Below are 23,314 nucleotides of genomic sequence, written 5' to 3'. Positions count from 1 at the left end.
ACTGGGGACCTCTTCTTGGTGCACGGTGCGATGCTCAACCAGCTGAGCCAGATCAGCCAGGGCACCTGGGGAGTTTTTAAAACATATCAGCGCCCTGGCCCTACCCCAGATCAACTGAGTCAGAATCTCTGAGAATAGATACAGTATTTCAGCTTCCAATTAACGAAGTAATTAACGAGAACCAGCTATGTGTCAGGTACCATTTTAGGCATCAGGATGAGTAAGGAAAGTCCCTTCCCTTATGCAGCACCACCCTCTTTCCTCACCACAGAATATTTTCCTAAACAGTGTGTTCCAGCCCCTTCCACCTAACTCTCCCTCCCTCTCAGACCTCTGGATTTTTGTTCAGGACCCAGAATATTCTTTCTCTTCTCCAACTAGAGTGTGCCTACTCATGCCTCAAGGTCCAGTATACATATCTCCCCTTCTGGCATGTCCCTGTTTAGCTCAGTTAATTATATCCTTCTCAGAGGTCCAACTCTTGGTTTTTCATATCAAAGTTATCATAGGATATAGCACATTGTGCTAGGGTTTCTGCTTTCATGGGTGGGACTCCGCTAACTGTGAAGAGGCAGGGACTGTTGTGTTTGACCTCATAACCTCAGTATGGAGGAAAGTGCCTAGATCATGGCACAATTTCAAAATTTTAAGCAAACAAACGAAAGGCCTGTTGATATTATATTGAATATATGGCAATCACCACCTCTGAGCGGGGCAGTGTTTCCCGAGACTCATTCTGTGTTCCTTTCAGGTAATTTATTTGATGGTTTGAGGGATGCACTCTTACCCAAATGGACAGAGGCTAGACTTAGCTGTGGACAGACGCAAGATCATGAAGGGGTCTGGAGGCTTACAAATTGTTTTCTTGGATTTTTTTAAGTCCTGCATTGCAAACTCTTCATTGGAAGCAAAACCAATAGAATGTGTTGTGGGGACTGCCCTAGAGAAGACATGGCATCTGGGCTTGACAGAGATGGTGTGGGCTTTGAAGTCTCGCCTCCACTCCTATCTATTTGGCCTAGGCAGTTTCCTTCACCTCCTCAAATCTCAGTTTTTTACCTATAAAATCAGACAAACATTTCCCCCCTTCTCCCCTCATTAGACTACAAGCTTCATGAAGAAGTACATTAATGGCTAACATTTCCTGAGTACTTACCATGTGCCAGGCACGTTGCTAACCCCTTTACAGTTTAACACACGGAGCCCTCAAGGTACCATCATCACCTGTGTTTTACAGGTCACGAATCCGAGACACACTGAGTTGTCAATGACTATACAGCTGTTAAAGAGCGGATTCAAATCCAGATGATCTGACTCTAAGAGCTTTCTCTTATCCATGTCCTAGTGTCCTTGTTTGCTTTGTTCAGCCTGTATTTCTAGGTCCTAGGATAGCAACGGACACATGGGTGCTAAAAATTGCTCTTGAACGGATCAATCAATACCTTTGTGCAGCATTGTTGTAAGGAGAAGGGAAGTGTTATTTATCATTTACCATATTTCAGGCTCTTTTATGTGTCTGATCTTTCTTAAATCCTCCCTGTGAAGTGTGTGCTATTATTAAACCCATTTTAATGATAGCATACACAGAGGAGGGAAGCCAACTGAGAGGGGTAAAGTGACTTGCTCAAGGACACACAATGACAGCCAGCCTCTAAGCCTCTTTACTCCAAAGCTGTACTCTCTCCTCCATACCTATGTTCCTTGAACGTTTTTGCTTACCTTGTACCTTTTTGTGTTGACAGCTAGAATTTTTTGTCGTTAGTTTAAGTAACTGCAAAGGCTACAATTTCCTGGGTATTATAAATATCGACCTTTTAAAACCATTGCAGCACCTTTTTTTTTGAGGTGGGGGGGGCAGTTAAAAAGTCCTAACATGCCCTGGCCAGTGTTGCTCAGTGGTTAGAGTGTCGACCTGCTCACCAGAGGGTCCCGGGTTGAATTCCCAGTCAACGGAACCTACCTGGGTTGTAGGATCTATCCCTGGGGCATGTGCAGGAGGCAACCAATTGATGTGTCTCTCTCACATCGATGTCTCTCTCCCTCCCTCCCTCCCTCCCTCCCTCCCTCCCTCCCTCCCTCCCTCCCTCCCTCCCTCCCTCCCTCCCTCCCTCTCCAAAAAGCAATGGAAAAAAATATCCTCAGGTGAGAATTAAAAGAAAAAAGTCCTAGCTTTTTTTCCTTTTTATTAACATTATTGGAGTAACACCGGTTAACAAAATTATACAGATTTGAGGTGCACAATTCTACAACACATCATCTGTACACTGTGTTTTGTATTCACCACCCCAAGACAAGTCTCCATCCATCACCATTTATCCCCTGTGCCCTCCGCCACCTCCCCACCCCTCTCCCCCAGCAGTCACCACACTGCTGTCTGTGTCTTTGAGTCCTAACTCTTTTTTCAAGTCCTAACTTTTTTATTCCTGCTACCGCTACCACAATTTACAAATCAGGGCAACACGCCTGATGCGAAAGAAAGAAAGAAAGAAAGAAAGAAAGAAAGAAAGAAAGAAAGAAAGAAAGAAAGAAAGAAAGAAAGAAAGAAAGAAAGAAAGAAAGAAAGAAAGAAAGAAAGAAAGAAAGAAAGAAAGAAAGAAAGAAAGAAAGAAAGAAAGAAAGAAAGAGCTACAACTCATAGAAGAGCACAAGAATGTACATCTAATTGACACTACACTGCATTAACTATTAATTGCACTGTTTGCAAGCTGTGACTATAAGAGTCCTGAAGAAGAAGGGTTTTCTGTTTAAGCTGCAGTGACTTTATTGGCCAAGGATGATCATTCCTTTTGCGACAGATTTTTACAGGTCTTCTAATGCATTTGGAATGACTGTCTCAAAGTAACCTGCGACTTTCCTGACAACTCCTGTTCTCTCTCCTGCTAAGAACTACAGCCCTTTTCTGCTGAGCTTTTAGAACCTCCTACTACCATATCCACCACTTCTACCACCAGATTCATACCACCATAAGGACTGCCCCCTTTATTGGTACATAATTTTTTAAAATTTTCAATATTTTTTTTATTGATTTCAGAGAGAGGAGGGGAGAGGGGGAGAGAGAGAGAAACATCAATGATGAGAGAGAGCCATTGGTCGGCTGCCTCTGGCACGCTCCTTGCTGGGGACTCAGCCCAAAACCCCGGCATGTGCCCTGACCGGGAATTGAATGTTGACCTCCTAGTTCATCGATCAATGCTCAACCACTGGTCCAGAATTTGATTGCTGCTGTCCACTATAACTTCCAAAATCTTTATAATTCCTGCCACTATAAGAGTTGCCACTGCCAAAATTTCCTTCTTCATTGTAACCATTACACCCTCCAGCATTGCCACAGTACCTCCACCTTGGTTTCCATGTTCTGGTCCATCGACCATATCTGCCATAGTTGGGACCGTCACCTACAAATCCACTGTATCTATTACTATGTCCTTCATAACTACCTGCACTGCCACCACACCCTTTATCATAGTTGACTCCACTAAAGTTCCCACGAGGGTGGAAGTTCCCTCCATGACCCATAAAATTGCCAGATTCCCCCCCCCACCATGACCTCTTTGTGATCCAGAAGATTGAACTTGTTTAGAAAGAGCCTTTTTCACTTTGCAATTATGCCCATAAATAGTGTAGTATTTCTGAACAATAAATGTATCAGCTGCATCATAATCACCAAAAATGACAAAAACAAATCATTCTCTCATTCTTCCACCCTGCTTGTCTTCCATAACTTCTGTGGTTTCAGTCTTACCATACTTTTCAAAGTAGTCTTTCAAATTACATTCTTCTGTATCATCCTTAACACCACCAACAAAAATTTCGCTTCCCTGTTAGATGGGCACCAGGCTTTAGAGACTCCTCTCTAGAAACAGGCTCTTTGGTTCCATTACATGCCCACCAGTCTGGTTTAGACACATAGCTGCCTCCACCTCTTCAACATCAGAGTAAGTTACAAAATCAAATCCTCTGAAACATTTTGTTTGGGGGCCCCATCTGAACCCTATCCTCTCAATCATCTCCTCTTGAGTATTTACCCCTCTCCCTCTCTACTCTTTTCTCATTCTGATAATACATGCCAGCTCAAGTCTCTCATATCTTGAGCCCGCTCTCCTTCCCTAGCTATTTCCCTTTCCCTTCTAGAAAGAATGTTTTCACTCCATAGCTCCTCTTCCTTAACTGCCATTCAGGCCTTAGCCTCTTTCAGTCTGACTTCTGTCCCAACCACCTCACTGAAATTCCTTTAATCAAGATGACCCGTCAGGCACTTCTCTCTCAACCATATTCACTGAAAGCCTGCTCTGTGCCAGGCACTGGGAATCTAGCCACAAACAAAACAAAATCCCTGTACTTACATATTTCCTATTCTAAGAGGGGTAACAGACAATCAACTAATAAATATTCTAATGTCAAATAGAGCTAAGTGTCATGACTAGAAGCTCATCTGGATAAAGGGCTAGAGTGAGATGGAGATGCTGGATTAGATAACGCAGTCAGAGAAGGCCTCTTTGAAAAGGTAACGTCTGAGGCAGAGATCTGACCAGAATTATGGTGCAAGACATGCAAATATCTGGGGGGGTAAGAGGAGTTTAAGAAAGGGGGACAGCAAGTGCAAAGACCCTGAGGCAAACAGCCAAATGAGAAGGGAGAAGGGACTCCTACTTCTTAAATCCAGTCAAAGGACATTTCTCAATATTAACCTTCTTAGACTCTCTGCAACATTCACTAACTATTGACTTCTCCCTCTGCCTTGAAAATCCTTTCTCTGCTGGCTTCTACCATGCCACTTCCCTCTAGTTCTCCTACCCATCACACTTACTTTTGTTCTTTAGCACCTCATCCTCTAATTTTTTAAAATTTATTGAGAAATAATTGACAAGTAGGGTTGCATATATTTAAAATGTACAATGTGCTGATTCCATATGTGTTGTGGAATGATTACTAAGATCAAGATAATTAATGCATCCCTCACCTCACATAGTTAACCCTTCCTTTGTGTGTGGTAAGAATGCTTAAGGTCTACTCTCAGCAACTTTCAAGTGCACAATACAGTATTATTAACTGTAGTCACCATGCTGTATATTAGAGCCTCAGAATGTACACTTTTTACATCTGAAAATGTGTACCTTTTGACCTGCATTTTCCCATTTCCCTCTCCCCTCAACCTCTGGCAACCACTATTCTATTCTTTGTTTCTATGAAATTGGCTTTTTTTTTTCTTTTTTAAGATTTCACAAATAAGTGATACCATACATTTTTTTTGTCTGTCTCTATCTGGCTTATTTCACTTAGCACAATGCCCTCCAGGCTCATCCATGTGGTTGAAATGTCACCTAATTCTTATACATGAGTCGTTTTTCCCTCTGGTTTTGTCTCTGCCCTGCCCTTCTATCACTCTGCATTCTCTCACTGAGTGATCTCAGCCACGATTTTGGCTTCAAGTACCACTCATATGTTGATGAAGCCAAGGTTTCTATTTCTAACCCATACTTATTTTCTGAACTTCAGATGCATATAGCTGTTATGCCCACCTCTACTTGGATATATCCTAGGAACTTCAAACTCATCCTGTCTAAAGATAAGCTCACCATCTTTCTTAAAACCACTTCTTGTGTAGTATTCCCTGTCCAAATTGGTGGGAAGTACCATCTACCTTAGTTGCCTAAACCAGAAACCTAAATGTCTCTGGGATTCCTTTCCTTCCATGTTTAAAGAGTCACAAAGCAAGTGTATTCTATCTACCATCTAGTTCTCCATGCCCAATGCCACTGCCTAACGCAGGTCCTCCCCCACCATTTCTTGTAGTTTCTTACTGACATGCCAGCTTCCCAGCTGGTCTCCCTGTGTTTAGTCTGTTACTCCTAACTTTTTTGTTTGTTTCCTTCTTTCCTGGGGTATTAATTCCTATGCTGGGAATTCCCAAATTCCCCATGGACTCCTGGAATTCCCAAATTCCCCATGGACATATAAACCTCAGGTTTATATGTTCAATGTATATTCACAACTGTAATTCAGTGTAACTATATGAACCAGAACTTGAGGCTCATTCCAGTTCAATTTAATTCTTTATTAAAGTCTGCAGACAATCAACCATACATCCACCTTGCCTCCAAATCTGCTCATTCCTCTCTTACCAACTTTCCTTAAACTAGCAAACCCTTCTTTCATGTTCCATGACCTTATTTTCTGCACTGACTCTGAAAAGATCTTTACAAAATGTGTATCCAATCTTGTCACTCAACACTTAAAATTTTCCCCTTTTCCATTAAGACAAAGCACAAACCCCTTAGTGAGGAACATATGGTTTTCCAAGATCTGGCTCCTACCTACCTCTCCAAGCTCATATTCCATTACTCCACACTGGCACCCTATAGTTCTGTCACTCTAAATCAATTACAATCACAACTTCAATATATCGTGTCCTCACTGATCTCCAGGCCTTTGTACACGTGTGCCTTCTGCACAGTCAGTGCCGGCAAAATTCTGTTCAATCTTCAAGTCACGGCTTAATCTCACGAGCCTCTTCTCACTTCTCATACTCCCCAGTGTCGCTATGGTAGATGCTTCTCCTCTGTGTTCTGTTTCGCCTGAGCATTCACACACATCTCTGTCCTTCCCTTATAATTTTAAGTCTACTGATTTTTCTTCCCCTTATTTTTAAGCCCTTTTAGACCCAGGCCTGTGTCTTCCCTCTTTACCCCCAGAGCCTAGCTTGGGGTCTAACACACAGGAAGCATTCAATAAATATTCTTTCGCAGGCATGGAGGGAAGAGAGAAAATACCATACACACTGTTAAGGAGGACTGCGGAAACTAGAAACAAGTTGAGGCCAGACACAGAGAGCAGGCCAAATGCCTTAAGACCGCTTCCAACCTTGAGCTGGGGTGAGTCTCTGAGAGGAGGCAACTGGAACACCGCGAAGAGAGAGGACATTTGGTGAGATTCTTCTCACTCATCTCCCTCCCTTTTCCTCTGGTCTGCAGAAAGAAAGATGTATTCAGGTCCTGAGCACGGATATGCCCACGGTTTCACAGGTGCCCTATTCAACTATTTACCTGTTAAAGCCCAACAACGCACAACCTGTTAAAGCCCAACAACACACAACGTGTCTTCCTTTGACTCTTCTTTATTATCTGCCTTTTCAAGAAGACAAAAAAAACACACACAAAAGACTTCCTGGAGGAACGTGTAGCTGTTTAATTTGGCCTCTCTTGCATCCTCTAACAACCCAGCAAACTGGCAATCCTCAGTCCTTCCTGAACTACACAGGATGTGTCACCCCTGCCCACCCTGCTGCAGGGGAAGGTCGGTGCGGGGAAGGGAGGGAAGGGACGGTACTTTCCAGGCCCTCCCAGCAAAGAGAAAAAGGCTATTGCCAAGGGGCTGTGGGTTTTACTAGGCACTGAATCTTTCTCTCCGGCAATAGCTAAAATCCTCTGGTGAACCCAGAAATTCAGCTTTTGGAAACCGCTCCACTAAGCTAAAATCATGAATAAATGAGAACATAGGTACGTGAGCCTTTCGTGCAATGTGATTTAAAGTGCCAAAAGACAAAAACACTAGAAGCTGCTTAGTGTGTATTACAGGGGAATATGTAGCTAAAATATAGTATCTACAGACTATGGATATTATGCATAAAATAAGTTAATTCTATATGTGTTTACCTGGAGGGGTTTGAATGAAATATAGGTGAAAAAAGCAAGTTATTTTTATGAGTTTATAACTCCCATTTTAAAAGAGTCTGACAAAAATCTTTAAATATGTGAATATATATACATATATGCACACATATATATGGTATATGTAATATAGATATACATATATCATGTATATCATACACACACAGATAAGGGTGTAGAAATTTATATCCAAAATGTTCACATTTGTTAGGGGGGACAGATTAAGCAGGGGGGATATTGTTGACTGATTTACACAAAGGTATTCTTTGGTTTGTTGCCTCATGCTGGCATTCGTTTTGCACTTCAAAATGAAAATCCAAATTTTAAAAGTACACACACACACACACACACACTCCTGGAGAAAAGGGGGGAAATGGAAGCTAAAATCCTGTTGCTGGGCTCCATAAATCTTTTCTTAAGTTGGGCAGCCTGCTGAGTGACAGCGCTGAAGGCTGCGAGGCCAGAGCTCTGGAATGGTCCATCCGAACTCCGTGTCCCAGGGAGGGAGAAAAGTGGAAGGCAGTGTGCCTCTTGGTTCTGCGCCAAAGGAGTTGCTGGTGGTGGGAGTGGAATTTTTCCATGGCAAAGGAAGGGGAAAAATCAGGTCACGTTTCCTAAAGGCAGAGCCCTATTTATCCAGGAAGATCTTGGGGGCCCTTGCTGTTCACAACGGGAGCATGTTCATTGGATCATGCCTTGATTTTCACTGTTATAAATCTTTTCTCCCTTTCTCTTCTTCCTTTCTTTCTTTGCAGGTGTTTCTCCCTAAAGCACAAACTAGAGAAGAGCCCTTATTATTAGACTAAGCACACAGGGAAATCAGGGCCAACAAATGTGAAGAACTATTGGGTCAGCCAGGAAAGTTACACCCTCCAACGGAATCACACTTCTCTCTCTTCTACTTCATAAAACAAACTGCAGCAGCTGTTTGGGGGGACTTGAGAGTCCACGAGTCCTCTCCACCTCTCATCCCGCTCTCTCCCAGCAGGGTACTTGGGCAGGAATTATGGACATTCAGAAACCGTTTTTGTAAAATTTCAGTTGGGGGCAAATTCAATGGTAAGTGTGAAGCCATAGAATCGTGTACATGGAAGGGACTTAATGGCCATCTACTCCCACCTCTGCTGATACACTAATAATACTTGACACCATCTCCTGAGGGCTTACTATCAGCTACGTGCGCTGTCACTTCATATAATCCCCATAGTATCCCTCGGAGGAAGAGGCTTCATTTTCCCAGTTTACATGAAGAAACAGGCTAAGTAACTTTCCATTGTCACAGAGGCAGTAAACCAGATTCCATCCTCTCTTTATGTCACTGAAAAGTGATCACAAGCTCTGCTTGGACCAGCAATGGGAAGCTCACTATTTTTAGAGGCAATTCATTGCTAATTATGAGGAATTCTTTTTTTTTTAATGCTGGCTGTCTTCAGTTCAGCCAGGTTTATACCTTCAAGTGTCCCTCAGAATATATCTAATCTCTAGATCTGTTATCTGTTCTTAGTTCTTTCAACTGTTCCTTCTTGTTTCTCACCTTTTTGGTCCTACTTCTCTATATTATACACTCTCCTGTTTGTCAGCTTCCCAACTTAATTGCATGGTCAAAACTGAAAATAATACCCAATTGTAAACTCCACGGTGGAAGGGAGGGTATCTGTCTTGTTCCCCAAATAGAACCAGACTCTTGTCTCATTCTGGATGCTTTCAAAGTTAGCTAATGCAGTCTAGCTCACTGCCACTTTTTCTAGCAGTTCCCCCACCTCAACACTGACAACCTACCCAGAGTTCACTGTCACTCAAATCACTAAGAATCTCTAAAAAATACTGGCACATAGCCAGGCAGTTCTTCCCCAAAATGTTTTTGTAAAATAGGCTTGTTTTAATTTTTTTTGCCTCTGGAGTGTGCTGTTGTGAAAAGAGCATAATCTTTGGCCATCTACACACATACCCAGGCTTTCCTATTTACTGGCTGCATAACCTTGGATCAATCACTTAGCCCCTCTGAGCCTCCATTTTAAGCATCTGTAAATTGGGATAATAATGCCCCTTTCACAGAAATTTCTCGAGGATTAAATAAGATGATGGATGCAAGGTACCTAACACATAAGAAATGCTTCACAAATTGTTAATATACTTAAAATAAATTTCTATCTTAAGTTCTTACACTATACAGGGTGGGGCAAAAGTAAGTTTACATTTGCGAGTACGTGAAACACTTTATATTGATTTGTTTAATTATTGTATTATTTTCCAACTGTAAACCTACTTTTGCCCCACCTTATATGTGCCACTTAATCACACGAGGACGCTGCATTCAGTCAGAAAAGCAGAGAGAAGGAATGTATGAAAGTCCTGGTGTTTATATGAAGAAAACAAAACCTAGAAACTAAAACAACTAGAGAAACAGATCAAGGCTGTTCTGCAGAAGACCACTCAGTCAGATATCTCCCTGGCATAGTGCCAGGCCCAGAACAAACGACATACAGCCTGCAGTTATGAGGCGCTGAGGGCACAGGGAACCACCAGGTAGGACAGGTGACATTACGATCAATGCCTCCAGACCAGGCTTCCACGGTGTCAGAAAGATAAATCCAAAGCAATGAGGCACCCACAGCCAGGAAAGAATCGGGGTGAGTTTTTGGGATTTAATCCATTCACTTACTCAATAAACAGTAGAGAACGCCCAGTATATGCCAGGTGCTGTGCTCGGCTGCTGCCCAGCCGGCCAGGAGGAGGCGTAGTGGCTGCTCCCAGCAGCCTGGAGTCTAGTCGGGCGGACAGGAGCCCAGATATGCTCAAGGCAGTGGGGTAGGTGCACAGCTAGTATGCGCAAAGTCTAGCGGAGGCACAAAGGGCTGGAGATATCAAAGAAACGACCATCTTGTTTCTAAAATCTTACATTTGAGCAAAGGGCAAGATGTTATGCTGAAAAAGTAGAGCTGAGACTCAGGGAACAGGAGCTCTAATCCTTTCCTGCTCCTCTGACTGTGCAAATCTTTTCACCTCTTTGGGACTTAGTGTCCCAATTGAACTACATGTTTCTTAAGCTTCGGGCAGAGACCCAAGCTCTCTATATGTCTAAGTTTCCTCGTTGAAAAATGGGGACAGCAGTAATATCTACCTCATAGGATTCAATGGTTTAATATTTGTAAACATACTGAGAACAATGCCTAATTCACAATAAGCACTGGACACCTGTTAAATGAAATGAATGTAACTATCCTAATAGTTGGTCACCAGGTCTTTATTTTAAACCTCTGAGTGAAAGGCGTTCAAGGATTTTCTAAGGACCCTCCTAGCCCCAGCAGTGATTCCCGTATTATCGGGCCATGCTGCCCACCACTATTTTTATCACAGTCATCTGCCAACATTCAAGTCCCTGGCTTAGCTCCTGGTTCGCTGTGGCTCTCCCGACACCATCCCCACCATAATCCTGTGATTTCTTGACCCACACAGACAATTCTTTTGGTGTCATGACCTCTGCATCCCTTGGCTTCTTGTGTTCACTTTCCTACCTGGGGAGCCCATGTGCATGGGGAGTGCATGTGCATGGTTCACACTCTAAGAACTTTCATTTTGATTTTTGACAAAATGCAGTTTATTTTTATATTTCCTTGGGGAGCTTCCATTTAATTCTAGTTTGTACAGAGCTATGCATAAAATATAGATTTTTTTTTTTTTAATATGTCTTTGTTGTAGGCAGAGAGAGAGAGGAACCAGGTGTCTGAACCTGGGTTCAGTAACCTCAATAATTGAGTTCTGCCTAAGAAAGAATTCAGAGCCAAGACTCCAACTCTCTAGAGAAGATTTATTGGGAAAGCAAAGAGAAAGTACAGAGAAATTTTGAGCAGGAGGCTCAAAGAGCTGCCCTGGGGAGTGGGCTAGGGCTCCTTTTAACGCTTTGGATGGGGGTTAACTGCTTTCTTCGTTAAGCTGACCTATCAGGGCCTGTCCAATAATCTTCTGTCCTTATATGGAGGTTAGATGGGGCTTCCCTCCAGCCCCCTTGTTCTCTAAGGGTGGGGGGCTACCACATGACTAACAACATGCCGGGGGGGGGGGGAAGATCAGGAGAATCTGACCTGCATGACTGGAGCCATTCTAGGGTGGAGACTGTCTTAGGGGCAAGGTCCTGAATAACAATACTTATCTCCAATACCTGCCATTCTAGGGTGAAGAGGGGGGGTCTCAGAGGAGAGGTCTTAAATATTTCCAGTATCTGCTCTACCAGTTCTTTTTCATTGGTAGGTGTCCGGGACATTCGGTCCTGGTGACATTCTGTAACTGGCCCATCGTCCTTGCTCTGCTCACATCTACCGAACTGCCTACCATATCTTCAGTTTTTCTGATAAAGGGACTAAATGGGTAATAACATAGTGAGTTGGCATAACAGAGTTACTTACAAATCAAGTGAATCAGCTCCATTCCTAAAACAAACGTATTTTATTTATTTATTTATTTATTTATTTATTTATTTATTTATTTTTCTTTATCTTTATTTTCTTTATCTTTATTTGTTGAGAGTATTAGAGGTGTCCCATTTCCCCCCCAATTCACCCCCTCCACTTTGCTCCCACCCCCTTCCCAGGCCTTCACCCCATTATTGACTGTGTCCATGGGTTATGCATATATGCATATAACTTCTTTGGTTAATCTCTTCCCACCCTCCACCCCCCTTCCCTCTTTCCTCCAAAATATGATCGTCTGTTGCATGCGTCAATGTCTCTGGATCTATTTAGTTTGTTAGATTCTTTTGTTCATTAGCTTCTTGTTAAAGAAGACCTTTCAATATTTCATGTAGTGCTGGTCTGATGGTGATGAACTCCTTTAGCTTCTCCTTGTCTGAGAAGCTCTTTATCTGACCTTCAATTCTAAATGATAGCTTTGCTGGGTAGATCAAGCTTGGTTGTAGTTCCACGTTTTTCTTCACTTTGAATATTTCTTTCCACTCCCTTCTGGCCTGCAAGGTTTCTGTTGAGGAATCAGCTGACAGTCATATGGGTGGTCCCTTGTAGGTAACTAACTGCTTTTCTCTTGCTGCTTTTAAGATTCTTTCTTTGTCTTTAACCTTTGGCATTTTAATTATGATGTGTCTTGCTGTGGCCTCTTTGGGTTCCTCTTGTTTGGGACCCTCTGTGCTTCCTGGACTTGTAAGTCTATTTCTTTCCCCAGGTAGGGAAGTTTTCTGTAATTATTTTTTCAAATAGGTTTTCAATTTCTTGGTCTCTCTCTTCCCCTTCTGGTACCCCAATAATACAAATGTTGGGCCTCTGAAGTTGTCCCAGAGGCTCCTTATACTATCTTCATATTTGTGGATTCTTTTTTCTTTTTGCTCTTCTGATTGGGTGTTTTTTGTTTCCTCATGTTCCAAATTGCTGGTTTGATTCTCAGCATCCTCTACTCTACTGTTGATTCCATGTAAATTATTCTTCATTTCAGTTCCTGTAGCCCTCATTTCAAATTGGTACTTTATTATGTTACCGATTTTCTCAGTTATTTCCCTAATAGTCAGCTTAAACATCCTTATAAACAAAATTCTGAACTCGGTATCAGTTAGCTTGCTTGGATCTACTTCATTTCATTCCTCTTCTAGAGATTTCTTCTGTTCTTTCCTTTGTGACATGTTTCTTTGCCTCCACATTTTGGCTGCTTCCAGGTGTTTGTTTCTATGTATAGGTAGAGCTGCTGTGTCTCCTGGAATTTGTAGAGTAGCTTTGTGTAGTAGGTGTCCTGAAGGGTCCAGTGGCTCAGCCTCCCCAGTGACCTGAGCTGGGCCTTCTAGGTGTTCCCCTGTGTGGGCTGTGTGCACTGTCCTGTTGTAGTTGAGCCTTGGTTGCTGTTGGCATCACTGGGAGGAATTGATCCCCTGGCCAATCAGCTGTGAGGGCAAGTTGCAACTACAGCCAGAGAGCTGCTGTGCTGGAGACACCCCTATGGAGCAGGATTTACTTCAGTGGAGTTTTGGTGTTCACCAAGTGCGCCCCTTGAGTGTGTCACTCGTGGATGTGGTAGGGTTGTAATCCAGCGTCGTCGAGTCTGAGCACCAGGTGCACTGTCTCTGGGGCCTCCTGGGAGGTGCAAAGTCAGCCTGTGCCAGTGCCTTGCCCAGGGCCACCCAGCATGAGCTACACAGCAAACTGTTGTTGGCTGCTCCTTGTGCTAGGCTTGGAGGTGCCCAGGAGAGGCCAAGCTATGAGCCAATGCAGCTGCCGCTAGTGCCAGGCCTGGGGCCACTTATCAAGCCATATGGGGCCCGCTGCTGCTTGTTTGAGAGATTTTAGGAAAGTCCTGAGCATGAGGCTCGAGAGGCCGCTTGCATAGAAAAGCCCCTGGAAATGGCCTGGATGAGCTGCAGGTGGGGAGGGGCGGGGCCTCCGGGAACCACGGGGCGGGGCCAAAGGTGTGAGTCAGGTGCTGGCGATTCAAACATGGCGCCTGCCTGCGGGCTGTGTGCGCGGAGGACTCGCCAAAGGAGCCATGGCCTCCGCCAGCCCTTCTGCCTGGGAGGAAGCTGCCCTTCCACCTCTCACCCCAACTTCAGGCAGGTTAGTCCCTCCCCGAGTGTCCCGGGTCCTTTCAGGCTGCTGCCCGGCGCTGGGCTCAGAGGGAGCGTCCGAGTGAGTCCGTGCCGGGCCCTTCAAGAGGAGCTGCTGGGGCTCCCGCAGCCTCCGCGACCCTCAGGGACAGTCCCCGCTGGTTTCACAGCCTGAAGCTGTGGGGACGTCTCTTCCCAGCCCTGGAGCTCTGGGCTGGGGGCCTGCTGTGGAGCTGGGACCCCTTGCTCCTCTGGGAAACCTCCCCCACAGAGATGTCCTCCTGGGTTTCAACTGCGGCACCGGGTGTGGGCCCGCAGCCGCATCTCCCGGATTCAGCCCCGACCCGCCCGCGTCTCCCCCCCTCCTACCGGTCTGGGTGCTTCTTCAGCTCCCTGGTTGTGGGGCTTCTGTGCAGCCAGATCTCAGGAGGTTCTGAGTGATGGTGGTTCTGTGTTTTAGTTGCAATTTTGATGTGGTTGCAGGAGGCGGCGGATGCCGCTGTTACCTACGCCGCCATCTTATTTCCTCTCTAAACAAACGTATTTTATTTTAGATGTTTCTCAGTTGAAAGTTGCAGTCTTTGGAGATTACATAGGTCGTCTCTAACATTAAACGAATGGATGGGGTGGGAAAGCCTCTGTATTGAGTAGCTCAGAAAGAATCTATGTTTGCCTCAAGAGGGCTGCCGTTTTATGATGGCGAAAGACAGGAAATCTGTTAAAATTTAAGAAAGTTTCTTCACTTCTCAAGTCTCTCATCCTTGTGTTTAACAGTTAATAAAATATCCCTCCCCTCCCTCTCCCTCATTTTCACCAAGCCCCCTTGCCCACCACCATGGGCTGCTTCTCCTGGGGTCTCTCCGTGGAGTCCTTTAGCCATCTGGACAGACGCTGCTTCTCTAATTTCAGCCTTTGCTGTGCTGACATGTGGGACTGGACTGCTCCCTGAACCTGCCAGGAGCCCCGGCCCCTGCTCTAGCCCACTCTCAGATTCCAGCCTTCCAGAATCCTGTGCCGCGGCAGGAGGCTCCCAATGTCTCATTTATGCTTGAATTCCCCACTGGGCTGAGAGCTCTTCTCTGACCCTCTGTCTACTTATCTGGGCTCTCATACCTCCTTAGCCCCTGCTGGAACACCAGCTCTGTCGCCAGTTGTGAGCCTTGGGACAAGTAACCTAAGCTTTCTGAATCTCCATTTTTGTTTCTTTTTTCAGTTCAAAATATTTTACTTATTTTCATTTACAGTACTAAAGATTTATGCTTCATTTCCTCTGTGATCAATGGCATAAATTACAACAATAAAAGAATGTTTTTCTATGTAACTTTGAACAGGAATTGAATCTGCAACCTATAGCACATTGAGAACGGTGCCATAGTGAAGTAACTAACTTAAAAACAAGCAAAGAAAGTGCAATAAAAGAAAGAAATAGAGCAAAGGAGAGAGGGAGACCTGGTGGGGAGGGAGGGAGGGAGGGGCAGAAAGAATCACCATTCTCTGCATCTCCACAGGGCTACTATGAGGACAGTCACCCCTTAGTGCACCCATGCCTCCATCCAGCCTTGAATCTGCAAACACTCAGTGAGGGTTTATCTTGACAAGACACTTCCCTTATTGATGAAAAGAAAAAGAAAAACCCTACACACCCCTTTCCCTCAGAGAGCTCACAGTCTTGTGGAGACACCGGTAGCTGGTTTATAGATATTTAGCAGGTATTGAATAGTGTTATTTACTCAGCAGTCACAAATATTTACTTTTTTCTAGGAGGCTAGGAGCACAAGGAGGCACACACCACTCAGCCAATGGGGTCAGAAAGACTAACCAGAGACATTGACATCCAAGCTGAATGCTAATCTTTTTAAAACTCAGCTTACACATTCCTCTTCCAGGGAGCCTTCTCTGATGTATCTCTGCTAGGTTGGGGACTCCTGCTCTATGTGCTATCCCACAGGAATCAGCCCACCAAATGCCAAGAAAACACATTCCCAACCTTGGGAACAGCATGTGCAAAAGTCTACAGGCTAAAAATATCATGGAACATGGGGTGTATCTATATTAATATACCCTCTGCAATGATTTCTGTACATATCCATCTCCCCTACTCATCTGTGAGCTCCTAAAGGGCAAGAGCTATGACTTGTTGGTCTTGGCATTTCCAGCACCTAGCACAGTGCCCGGCATGTAGGAGGAGCTCAACAACTGGACAGCAACAAGAACATAGGTTTGGAGGGGGATTCCTTCTGGGTTTACTTCATTGTCCTTCAAACTGGTATCTTGACCCCTTCTAGAACAGTAGGATAAGACCTCTAAGAGAAAATGAGGTGTTTTTTGTTTTTGTTTTTTAATTAAAGGGGGGAAAATACAGATGATGGCAGGTATATGAATCCTGTGTAAACAAAAATTAGCATTAAAAAGAAATCTATCTCATTCATTGGTAACAGTCAAAGGGGTGGGGAGGGAAAAGTTCAGAGGTGGCCAAATCGTAAAGCATGAGCATATATATGTTCTGGGTTGCACTGCCTCTCCACTTTCCAGTCCAGGGCACATATGTCCTTCACTAGAGACTCTTATACATGACTTAGTTACAGCCTCTGTGTTATATTTCATCTGCATATATCACCTAGGTGGGTTCCTCTTCTACTTGCTGCTGAGAAGGGAGCCTAAGCTCAGCTGTCTTGTTCTGGTTACAGGAACTGAAGTTACAAGAGCCTTAACTCCCACCCCCTTTTAAAAACTCTATTGAAATAATGAGCTTTAGAGTTAAACAGACACTTAAAAAATCTTCTACTTCACCAGTTTCCAACTTGCAGCCCTTGGCTCCATATGAGTTATGGCAAAAGGTCACTGAATCTATATGGGCACCCTGTACTGGGTACAGAGTGAATTATGGTTTCAAACAAATAGGTTCTATTTTTCAAATCATGTAATGTAGCAGTTTAGAACACCGACTCTGGAGCCAGACTGCCTGGATTTGAATCTCAGCTCCACCACAACAAACCTTAAGCTTTTAGGCAAGGCACTTCCTTTTTGTTTTTTAATCCTCACCTGAGGATATTTTTGCCATTGCTTTTCAGAGGGAGAGGAAGGGTGAGAGAGAGAGAGAGAGAGAGAGAGAGAGAGAGAGAGAGAGAGAGAGAGAGAGAGAGAAAGAAACATCGATGTGGGAGAGAAGCATCCATTGGTTGCCTCCTGCATGTGCCCTGACTGGGGTGAGGGATCGAGCCAGCAACCGTGGTATATGCCCTTGGCCAGGATTGAACCCAGGGCCCTACAGTCCGTAAGCCAACGCTCTAACCACTGAGCCAAACTGGTTAGGGTGGCAAGACATTTTCTATGCCTCAATTTCCCCATCTGTGAAATGGGTATAATTAGCTCTATATCTCTTGTAGGATTAAATGAGCTGATATTAGTATCGTGCTTAGCATAGCATCTGGAATGTAACAATCACTATATAAATATTGGTCAAATAAAATGAAAAAATAAAGCTAGTTGCAGCATTTATTATAACTCTAATAAATAATTATTTATACATATATTAAACATTGTCTCTCCCTAGCCTGTAAAGGCAATGGAGGGTCATGTCGGTCTTTTTCTTAATGATATTGACAGTGCTGAAAGAGTAGTTGGAACACAGTGTTTAATGGATACTGTTATATGGGCTAGGCTTCCACCTCTTTCCTCAATACAACCCCCTGCTCAAGAATCTACCATGGCTCCCTATTGCTTACAGCACCAAATTCAGTTTCTGTGCCTGAATTTCAAGGTCTCAGTAACCTGGCCACTTTTGGTCTCTCAATAAGGGCAATTCTCAGTAAGGGCAATATCGCCCCCAAGGGGACAAATATTGGCTCTTGGGATTGAAAACAATCTTATTCGTTGCTACAGCATAAACAGATCTATAGTCTACAACAGATATACAATATATCTGCGGTTTTAAGATTTCAATGGAGGGAGTAATTGGGGAAAATGCCCTAAAAGATTCCTGCGCAATAATGAAAAAAAGTTTAGGAAACATTGATCCAGCACTATTTCCCTCAAGAGAAAGAGCACTCACAGCATAAAGGGTCATGGAAATCATTTTGTTTTTCCTTTTGGTCGCCAGTCTCCTCAGGAGTAAAATGAAGGAGATGCCCATGACCTCTGAGCCCCTTTTCAGCTCTGATAGTTGATGCCCCAAAAAATCGAGTGCTCACCGAGATGACACAGAGGTACTCACCCAGAGCCTTTGCCCTTTTCATAAGTGAATTTCATTCCCACCCACTGTCCTGTGTTTAACCTTGTCATTCCCCTCCCTCACCCTCCTCCCCTTTTTGAGGCCCCGCCTCCTTTACATGAAGCTTCCTCTGGTAACACTCCCTTCTCCCTCCAATGCAGGTAGTGCTGACTACCATGTGGAACTAGGATTGAAGTGATGAATGGTTTCTCAGAGCCCTAGGACATGAGATTTCTAGCTGGTCCCCAGCATGGTCCTTGGCATAGACTAAGGATCTGCCGAGTGAATGACTGACTGACTGAATAATATTTATATATCTCCTTTCTCTTCCTCATTCCCTTTCACAATGTCCAAAGCAGTCAATAACTCATTGGGTAGGAAAGGTTGTTCTAATTTGGGATTCCCCAAAAGCAAAGCATGAGACAAAGAGTGGAGTGCAAGCTGTCTTTTTGGGAGGTGACCCCAGGAAACTGGTAGAAGAGTAGAGAAGTGAGTTAGGAAAGTAACAGATACCGATAAAAACTGTGATATTAAGCAAGTCACTACTATGGACAACCATGGTGTTCATCTTGCTTAATTCAGCTGGAGGACTCTAGGAGCCAGTGCAGTTGCCCCACAAGAGAGGAAGGAGCTGGGCACTCATCCACCAAGCCCCATTAGACTACTGTTGAGAGCCTTCCCTGGGAATAACTCCATGGTAATTCCAGCCTTCAACAGGAGAGGGCGTAGTGGTCACTGGCATCTCGAAATGCCCTCTGGCAAAGAGATCTAGGCCCTGGGAGTTGATGTTCAAGTCAGAAAACAGGGTTGTGGTTAAGGGATATGGTGGGACGCCTACAGCATCTGCTACAGGGATACAGGTGAGGAGTGAGGGAGAAAGGACTGCTCGAGACCTTCCCTTTCTCCCCTTCCCCAGGTCCGAAACACAACCCATCCCAAAAAGGTAAAAGGACTGCATTTGTAAAACACCTTGCATTTTTAAATTTTTCTTTCACCTTTCTATCACATCAGCTGTGAGGGGATACCCCTGCGATGTTGCACAACTCCCGGGTGGGCCCCAATGTCCACCCCTGGAGGGGATTCCTGTAGTTACAGAATGTCCTGCAGGGAGGTCAGGAGTGCTGTTGGCAGTGGTTTTATTACTCTGTCTCCACTTGACGATAAAGAGACCTTAAACACCCTTTAATCAGGGACAGAACTGAATGAGAAGATAAGCAGAGGCCAGAGCTCTTTTCCCCGCTGCAGGAGATGGTGTGTTTAGAAGGTCGTGGTCTAGTTACCGGTCTGCTCTCTATTCCTCTGGCTCCTTCCTGTCTGCTAGGACGACCACACCTGAACCACTCCGTCCCCAGGCTTCCCCCTAATGCAACTCCAGAAGCAAAGTCAGAGGCACGGAAACAGCTGGGCTTGGCACAGGGCCCTCTGACACTCCACCCCACTCGCAAGGGGGAAGAAAAGGCCCTGAGCTTTAGGCTACTCTGCCACTAGCTTCCCGTAAAGCTGTGGCCAAGCCATTTAGCCTCTTGACCCTCATTTGCCTTGTGTGTGAAATAGTTCAACTCTCCCATGGACATTGAGAGATAAGCTAGGAGAAAGTGTTTTGTCAGACTGTAAAGTACTATAATAATAAGATATTATCATTGTTGTTAATAACGTCGCCTTTCTCTGAACTAACGTGTGTGTGTCAGAACCACACAACAGCACTTACATTTTCAACCACCCTTGAATTTCAAATGACTCGCTGGTCCCAGCAGGTGCTGTGCTCTTTCTTGTCTCCTTGCGTATGTCTCTGCCTCTGCTCATGTTGGATCCCTCTTACCTCCTCCTAGACCTTCAGGACTCCACTCCAGGACTCTTCTTCTAGGCATTCTGTCCTGACCACTACCCTTTGCAGTCTGAACAGATGTCCACCTGTGGGTGCCCATGGTTCCCTGGGCTCCCCTCTGTGGCTTGCTGCCTTCTTTGTCAACAGAAACTATAGCAGTGCAGGCAGATTGTATTATCCTGTTAGGGTTGCTGTCACAAAATGCTGAGTGGGTTAAACTACAACCATTTATTTTTTCAAAATTCAGGAGGCTGGAATTTGAGATCAAGATCAAGGTGTCAGTAGAGCTGGTTTCTTCTGAGGCCTTGGCTTGCAGATGGCCACCTTCTTGTGTTTTCACACAGTCATCCCTCTGTTTGTTGTGTCTGTGTCCTAATCTCTTCTTCATAGCAGGACACCAGTCACATTGGATTAGGGCATATTCCAAGGACCCCATTTTAAAGTAATCATCTTTTTAAAGGCCCTATCTCCAAATACAAGTTATATTCTGAGGAACTGGGGGTTAGGGCTTCAACATATCAATTTTGGGGAGAAATAATCCAACCCATAGCAGGGACCTTGCTTTTATGTCCCTAAAATTTCGTGCTGACACATAAAAAATGCAAAATAAGTGCCAGTTGATTCAATGGGCGAAAAAATGAACAGGTATGAATTATACTTATTTTTTCAACCAGAGCATAAGTTACCTAAAGACAACAAAAGCACACTGGGTTTGAAATTGGGGGACCTGGGTTATCCTTTGCTTCATGTTAGTAGAGGAGGAGATCCTTCTAGTAACAGCATCAAAAATTGTCCTTTAACCTGGATCTGACATGCATGCTTCTCTCCTAAAGGCATTAGGGATTCTGAGCACTTACTTTTCACAGTGCCTAGAGCACTTGCCAAATTCCAAGCTCCTACAATTTCAACTTAAGAAAATGCCATTTGCTGCTCAAAAATTTATTGTTGGCCTCCCTTTGCCTGCTAACATTCTTCCAGTGAAAAACCATGTTTCCCTGCAGGGTAAGTGGTTCTTCGTAGCCACTTAGTAATCACTAGAGAATCTGTTGTTTTTACTCTTGTAGCTTGATTTGTCCTTAGTGTTTATTCAGCCTGACAGCATTTTGGAATTGGAAGGAGCCTTAGAAATCATGGGATTTGGAGCTTTAGACCCAAGTTTGAATCCCGTCTCCTTGGACAAATTAAGGTTTCCTCGTCTGTCAAATGAAGAGAGTAATATTTCAAAGACATATTCTGAGTATTAACAAGGGCCTTAGACATAAGAGGACTGAAATGCTATCAGTTTTCTTTCTCTTTTCCTTTAACAGGTGAGCAAATCAAGGCCCAGATGAGTAGAAAGCTCTAAGCAATATCAAATCATCAGTCTTTAAAACAAGCCAGAGTTTAAACCCTGATGTCTTTTTAAAAATATTTTTTATTTTATTGTAGTGACAACACTTAACATGAGATCTAAGTGTACAATATATTATTGTTGACTCTAGGTGCAGTGTTATACAACAGATCTCTAGAACTCATTCCTCTTGTTTAACTGAAACTTTATGCCCATTGATTAGCAACTCCCCATTCCCCTCCCACCCTGCCCCTGGCAACCACTATTCCACCCTTTGTTGTTGTTTTTTAAATTTTTATTTGTTGATTTTAGACAGAGAGGAAGAGAAAGAGAGACATCAATTTGTTGTTCCACTTATTTATACATTCATTGGGTGACCCCTGTATTTGTCCTGACCGGGATCGAACCCACAACCTTGGCATATGGAAACGATACTCTCACCAAGTGAGCTACTATCCCACCCTTTGATTCCATGAATTTGACCATTTTATATATCTCATATAAGTGGAATCATGCAGTATTTGTCTTTCTCTAATGGACTTATTTCACTTAGTATAACATCCTCATGGTTCATCCATGTTGTCACATGTTGCAGGATTTCTTCTTTTTTAAGGCTTCGTAGTATTTCATTGTATTATCCCTGATGTCTGGATTTCAAATCCAAAACTATTTCTTTTGCCCCCATGCTGGATTTATAAAATCTCTTAACTACCCACTAAGGAAATAATTATTTTTAAACAACAAGCAGATCTCAGTTGGCAAGTCACCAAGTAAAGAACAGCAAACATTTGAAAAAGGAATACACTAGCTTTTGGTAAGAGAATGGCACCCAACACTCAGGCATCTCATGGACGAGTGAAGACAGCTTCCCTTGGAATGCTCTGCCATCTGGGCTAGTCTAGTCAGTGATGGAAGTTTAAAATTCAGGCCTAAGGGTGAAATCATGCAAAAGTGTGCGTCCCCATAGTAAGCTCACTTACACACTCTTGCCTTCAGCATTATTCTCCAGATGTTTCTGGAACTTTAAGCAGAGGATTCGTGCCTCCACTTAAGCACAGCAGTCTCCTCATTGGATTGCCAGCTTCTTTTCAGTTCATCTTCCTGTTGACATCAGAATTCTCTGTCTAGGACACAGATTTGATCTTGTCACTGCTCTGCTCAAAAGTTCTACATGGGTCTCAGTTTCTACAGGATAAAGTAAATACTTTTTAATACAGGGAAAACAAGTGTATCTTTTAAAATGCCTGTATGCACCTGGCCAGATCGTATGTGTGTGAGTTTATGAGGGCTGCTCTAACAAAATGTCACAGATTGGGTGGCTCAAACACCAGAAGTTTATTTACTCATAGGTCTGGAGGCTGGAAGTCCAAAGTGTTGGCAGGGTTGGTTTATCCTGAGGCTTCTCTCCTTGGCTTGCAGATGGCTGACTTCCAGCTGTGTTCTCACACGGTCCTTCTTCTGTGTAGGCATGGTCTTTGTGTCTCTATGTGTGTCCAATTCCTCTTCTTATAAGGACACCAGTCAGATTGGATTAAGGCTCACTCTAATGGACTATTTTAATTTAATCACCTTTTTAAATGCCTTATCTCCAAATATAGCCACATTCTGAGGCACCGGGGGTTAGGGTTTCAATATATGAACAGAGAATGAACAGGAATGATCTATCTTTGGCAAATGTACATGACACGACATTTGATAAATAGTGGGGAGGAGGCAGATATTTTGTTATGTACTTGGCTGGGAGAGA

General features: G+C 43.8%; 1 pseudogene; it reads right to left on the bottom strand.

Annotated features, from left to right (window-relative positions):
• Positions 1-2,910: 2,910 nt before the first annotated feature.
• LOC107533841 (heterogeneous nuclear ribonucleoprotein A3 pseudogene) lies at positions 2,911-4,007 on the bottom strand (annotated as a pseudogene).
• Positions 4,008-23,314: the final 19,307 nt, after the last annotated feature.

Source organism: Miniopterus natalensis, chromosome 9 (assembly GCF_054644295.1).
Source record: "Miniopterus natalensis isolate mMinNat1 chromosome 9, mMinNat1.hap1, whole genome shotgun sequence".
Classification (NCBI taxonomy): domain Eukaryota; kingdom Metazoa; phylum Chordata; class Mammalia; order Chiroptera; family Miniopteridae; genus Miniopterus; species Miniopterus natalensis.
The sequence above is the reverse complement of the archived record's forward strand: the minus strand, read 5'-3'. Positions and strand labels throughout refer to the sequence as shown.